Raw genomic sequence first — 6,338 nt, 5'->3', positions numbered from 1 at the left:
CCTTGATGGATCAATCAGGAATATTCTCTTATATAGAAGATCCTGAGAGGATTCTATATTGTAGGAACCTGAATGGAGAGAAGATGAGACAATGTAATCACTACACGGAATCCCATGGAATAAATAGAAGAGTTGAGTCCCATTATTATCACCACCTCCTACTTCTGACGTCGGCAGCGTGTAGCTCAGGAAGGAAGTGACTTGTTGTGGGCCGGCTTGGTGGGTATATAAGGTGTGTGATAGGCTGAACAGAATCTCATTGGGAGTATTTGACCAGCCTCAAGCGTACTGGCTGAGGGGTGTTCAGTGCTGCCCGGGGTGTTGCAACACAAATTAGATCTAGAAGAACCAAAACCTGATGCCGAACAGCCCAGGAGGCTCCAGCAGCTCTAGTAGAATGAGCTGTGCTACCTACTAAGGAGGGGAAGAAACCCTCAAGAAGGTGAGGAAGGGTCCAAAGATACGGAGCTGACACTTGTACAGATGACACTGACTTTCCCTGCAGCTTCAGTCACAACAAGTGATGGTTCGTCCATCGATCTCTTGGAACAGCCACAACTGTCACAGATAGATCTCCCACATTTCTGTCTGGACTACAATCTACTGGCCATAGAGGTGAAGACACTCGGCCCCTGATATTACCAGCACACTGGAACTAACTGTACAGTCCTCCCTGACCCTGACAGAAGAGGAAGTATTACAGCCTAGTACGCAACGTGCAACAACAAGTTACTAATGCAGAGGAGAAAGTGGCCAACAGGAATCTGTAGGTTTGTGACTTACTGAAATGAGCAGAATCTTACATGATGGTACAGAGGACGTAGAGAATGGGCCCCGCTGTAGGGACATGAGAGGAATGAGTGTCCCGGAGAATGTTCCATCCAGAGATCTAACACCGATACAGGGGCTTGTAAAAGTCTTCGGCCGCACCTCTAATGAGGCGAGGTGAAGCGACGGCTTCAGGCGGCACTTTGGAGGGGGCGGCAGCCAGGGCAATTTGATTTTTTTTTTTCTAAACTAGCGCAGGAGAGGGCTGCCCCGAAAACAAACCAAACAGCCCTCTCCATGCTAGTTTAAACCTCTGCGGCTCTCCTGACCGGTCTCTGCAGTCACAGCCGTGCTGCTTACAGGAGCCACAAAGGGAAGTGACGGGAAATGTGGGAAGACTGTAAGTATTCCTGTACAACATATTACTGCATTGTATTCACGGTAATGTTACCCACAACCCCCACTGTCTGAGGCAGACGATCAAGAGATGACCCCCCCACCCCGGTACTCAGATTTCTGATTTCTGCCCCTTCTTCTTCTTTGCAGCCAGATTGGATGGAGCGTCTGTGAACAGCAATTTTCATGTCTTGCTACAGATGCTCAATAGGATTTAGGTCTGGACTGTGACTGGGCCGTTCTAAGAGCGGAATATTCTGTGATCGAAACCATTCACTGGAGCTCGGGCTGGAGGTTTTGGGTCATTGCTGGAAGGTGAATCTTCTTATCAACCTCCCATACCTCCCAACCATCCCAGATTCGGTGGGACAGTCCTAGATTGTGGGTTGTGTTCCGCGGTTCAGGTCGGCGGGAGGTATGTTTGGAGAGGATGCAGATGAGCTGAATAGTGGTAAAGCAGGAGCCATCCGTGGACAGCCTCTGCATCATCACTGTGCTCCTGTATGCTCCAGTCAAAGCAGTTGTAAAGGGAGTCTATCATTGCAGTAAGTGCTTTTAAGTTAAACACGTGTGAATAGCCTTTATAAAAGCCTATTCTGCTACTACCTTTACTTCAGAGCGTACAGTACATGTCCAAGTGGCCATTTTGTAGTGGTCAACTAAACGAACGTACTGCGCAGGCAGATAGTTGACCACAACAAAATGGCAACTTGGATTTGTGCACTGACTGGATTTCTACACTGCACTGACTGCCCGAGATTTCAACTAGAAGAGCGCGGAGTCAGGGACGAGCTCGGCCCAATATTTGGGGAGGAAGAGGAGATAGAGCACAAGCAATGAAGGGGCGGTGTTAAAGGTAAGACGCGAGGGGTACTCGGAGTCCTTGGGGAACGCCCAGGGTGCATTTTCATAAAGATAAACACTGTTTTAACAAGAACCAGGATGGACAAGAGAAGTAGAGGTAGTCGGAGCAGAGGCTTTTTACAGGCTATTCAAATTTGTTTACCACAAAAGCACTTTCTGCAATGATAGATTCCCTTTAAACTGTGAGGGTAGGTATATGGGGACATGTCTGCCTCTAGCTGCCCCCACGGTGTAATATCACCCTCCAGATGCCCCAGTTTAAACTGGGTCACCAGGAGAGGGACTTCATACTGTGGGGTAATTGGAAATGAACATTATATTGTGGGGGCATATAATGGGTGACTGTAGGAGCATTATACTGTGTGGGGGCACATTTAAAAAAAAAGGGATAAGAGTGGGTGGAGCTAAATTTGCTGCAGCACGCTGCATGTACTGTCCCTCTTTCTGTCATTTGAAAGTTGAAAGGTATGGGGCCACAAGGAGGACATTATAGTGTGTGGGGGTCACAAGGAGGACATTATAGTGTGTGGGGGGTCACAAGGAGGACATTATAGTGTGTGGGGGCCACGTGGAGGACATTATAGTGTATGGGGGCCACGAGAGGACATTATAGTGTGTGGAGGCCACGAGAGGATATTATAGTGTGTGGGGGCCACAAGGAGGACATTATAGTGTGGAGGCCACGAAAAGGACATTACAGTGTGTGGGGGCCACAGGGAGGACATTATAGTGTGTGGGGGGCCACAGGGAGGACATTATAGTGTGTGGGGGCCACAGGGAGGACATTATAGTGTGTGGGGGGCCACAAGGATGATGACTGAATGTATGAGAAGGGCTGAGAGCGAGCACTTACCTCCTTGGGTACAGCAGCCATGTGCTCACAGGACCTGTGATAATGTCATAGATGTGGGAGGAGTCATGGAGTCACATGATCAGGTCCTGCTGTTATCGCTTCATCTGTGCAGAAGATACTAAATCCTAGTGAGCTAAAGGACCTGTGATGATGTCACCTGTGTGGGAGGAGTTACAGAATCACATGACCAGATATTAGAGGTCTCTGCAGAGCCCAAATAATTCAAGTAAGAAAAGGGAAAAAGTAAGAAGACACACAGCCACTTATTATATATTCAAACTTGCTTGTAATCCACTACAATTGATTGGAAGAAGTTCAGCACTGATTTGGAAACCCCTTTGGCTGGGGCAAAAAGCAAGTAAATCCAGCACCACGATGTCCAAGAGAACATAAATTTTAATAAATTATCATGACGAAATTAAAAATACATGAAAATACAGAGGACAAAAACCGCCCCACCATGTTGGTATAATGCGCCCGGCTTACGCCTTCCGGAGGATCCTCCTTATTCCTAGCCTGGCAATACACGAAATCTTGTTCCCTTTTAAATGGTGATTAAACAAACACATGTACCTGAATTCCGGGGTGACGTGTTAACCCAAAGTGTAAAACTCTTAGCTATAACAATACCACAGATACTGACACATAATCTCAGACAAAAGAATCAAAAGAAACTAAATTCCAAAGAAACAATTGACAGAAAAAATAATAAACAATACGCTACAAATACAAATGACTATTCGATAACGTATAAAAGCAACAACACCGACATAAAAACGTGCAGGCAACAATAGAATGTGGTGAAAATATCAAAGATCTGATATCCGGAGGAAAAGACTTGTGAATTGCTTGTGAGGGGCAGGTATAGTCAGGTATCTCTATATCCGCCATTTTGTATCCTCACACATATATACTATGAGGTGAGGTCAATCAGAGTGTGTAACACAGACTTCCAGTCGCCCATTGTTCAGTTATCTGCGCACCAGCCTGTCATCTTATCTCTTCTGCCATGATATATACATCTAAGATGTCAGCTCACACATGAGTGTTTTGTACCTTTCTTTGTTTCACGAGAAAGTCCATCCTAGTTTGGAAAGTTCTAATGAGATGCAGATTACATGAGGCCTCAGCCAATAGTCATGTGCCAGGCTTATCTTATGACTCTACAACCAATCATGTTATACTAATTAGAATAATTAGAATAGCCGAGCCAGCTCTTTGTCTGAATTGTACTTAAACTATGTTTTTCCAGCAATTAAATGAGATGACTTGAATACGGCATCTGAGTGTATGTCTGTGTCACTGTTTTCCCGAGCGCTCGTATCCAACTTTGCCAAATTTGGATACCGATGGCATCTACCCCCGGTGTTCCCCCAACAGTAAACATGGCGCTCTTAAAACGTGGGGCTCGAGGAAAGACATCGCTTGTAGCCAATAGAAGGGTTGACCAGGATCGATCGATTGGGAGATTCACCCAGGACCCCGGATACATAGAACAGCGCTGTAAGGTAAGCCCTTGACTTGCCATAAACTAGTATCCGAGTTCCTGTGATGGGACCCTGCATCGATCAAGGTCAGTCTGCTGCATGCTTTATATGTCTCTCTAGCCTGTTGTATAGTCGGAAGAACCTAAAAAGGGAGATGTCCTCTGGTATTGATCTCCAAAGTATTGCACTTCTGCAGTGTAGGCCTCTGTCTGCTTCTGTTTGCGCTCTACATCTGTTATAAGATTTCTAAGAGAACTGTGATAGGTGACGAGCCTTGGGCTATTCTGGATCCCGAGATTTCTGGGTAGAGTAATGGGCACTGTGCTTTCCACTGTCCAGGAATACGATACTCTGGCGTAGAGTAATAGGCCACTGTGCATGCCACTACCCAGACTATCTTTTGGCTGACTAGCTATCAGACAAAGATGGAGGCTTTTGGATCCAAAGTGTGGTTACCCCCATATGAGTTTATTAGAAGATCTGAAGGAACAGATGTAACCAAACAGAGCAGAAAACGGACCAGGATAGATTCCTGATGGCGTCTATTTGAATGGACCCTTTTGGTAGAGTTTAGACAAGAAAATGGGGGGGGGGTTCATTTGAGAAAAGGACTACAGAAGAAGTATACATGCTTTGGTAGAACTTAGCAAGAAGGTGGAGGAGGAGACAAGGCGGGGAACTAAGATTTCAGCTATAAGTGATTGATTGCAGCCATGCTGTCAGGAATAACATTTGTTTTGTCTTTGCTGCTCCAGAAGTGTCACATGATTCTACAGTGACAGGTGGTCAAGGTAATTAGAGAAGGAAACCACCACTACAGTCTATGGATACACGTCACACACAGACAGCTCCACTACCTACATGTCACACACAGACGGCTCTACTACATACATGTCATGCTTAGACAGCTCTGCTACATACTCCTCACACACAGACGGTTCCGCTACGTGCACATGACACACAGATGACTTTGCTACATACACGTCACACACAGATGGCACTGCTACATACACATCACATACAGATGACTTCGTTACATACACATCACACAGACTGCTCCGCTACATACACATCACCAGTGGTGAACCTAGCCTCTCTGCTGCCTGAGGCGGATGATCGAAAGACAGGTGATGTTCATCTTTTGATCGTCAGCCAAAGACAGCAGGGGGGGACGTCATTACAATAAATACAATGCAGTAATACTCACAGGAGACGTCTCCCCACATTTCCAGTCTCTTCCCTTTGGACCGTCATGACCACTTCTTTCAGCTGTGACTTGACTCTGTAAAGTTTTTTTTTTTTTTTTTTAAATATGGAACGCTTCACGAATTTGCGTGTCATCCTTGCGCAGGGGCCATGCTAATCTTCTCTGTATCGTTCCAATTTTAGTATATGTGCTGCCGAAGTGAGCACGTTGACTCTGTAAAGTTTGAAACAGACATCTTTGACTCCTCAATTCTCCACAGCGGCCCCTGCAGCCTATATTATGCCCCACAGTGGCACAATAGAGGTTGCAGGGGGGCTGCTGTGGGGCATAATAGAGGTTACGGGGCCACAGTGGACCCTCCAAGCTCTATTATGCCCCACAGTTCCACACCCATGAACTATTATTATATTCAGGGGTCAGACCCCCGAGTATAATAATTGGAGCCCCAGGGAAGATGAGGGAACATAATAAACACTGTTACTCACCTCTCCGGGACCCGATGTTAAAGAGGACCTTTCATGGGTTTGGGCAAAGGCAGTTCTATATACTGCTGGAAAGCTGACAGAGCGCTGAATTCAGCGCACTGTCGGCTTTCCTGATCTGTGCCCCGGGTGAAGAGCTATTGGTGCCAGTACCGTAACTCTTCACAATCAGAAGGGCGTTCCTGACAGTCTGTCAGGAACGTCCTTCTTCCCAGCAGCGCCTATAGTTCTGTGCGAGCCCCCTCCCTCTGCTCACAGTACTCGTCCATAGAAGAGCACTA

At 46.4% G+C, this 6,338-nt stretch overlaps 1 non-coding gene across 1 annotated transcript; it reads right to left on the bottom strand.

The window, feature by feature from the left end:
• Positions 1-5,674: 5,674 nt before the first annotated feature.
• LOC142190900 (U6 spliceosomal RNA) lies at positions 5,675-5,781 on the bottom strand. The gene has a single exon (XR_012714548.1). It is a non-coding gene; the product is annotated as a U6 spliceosomal RNA (small nuclear RNA).
• Between the last annotated feature and the right edge of the window lie 557 nt (positions 5,782-6,338).

This window comes from Leptodactylus fuscus, chromosome 1 (genome assembly GCF_031893055.1).
Source record: "Leptodactylus fuscus isolate aLepFus1 chromosome 1, aLepFus1.hap2, whole genome shotgun sequence".
Lineage (NCBI taxonomy): Eukaryota > Metazoa > Chordata > Amphibia > Anura > Leptodactylidae > Leptodactylus > Leptodactylus fuscus.
Note: the sequence above shows the minus strand (reverse complement) of the source record. Positions and strands in the feature narration are given on the sequence as shown.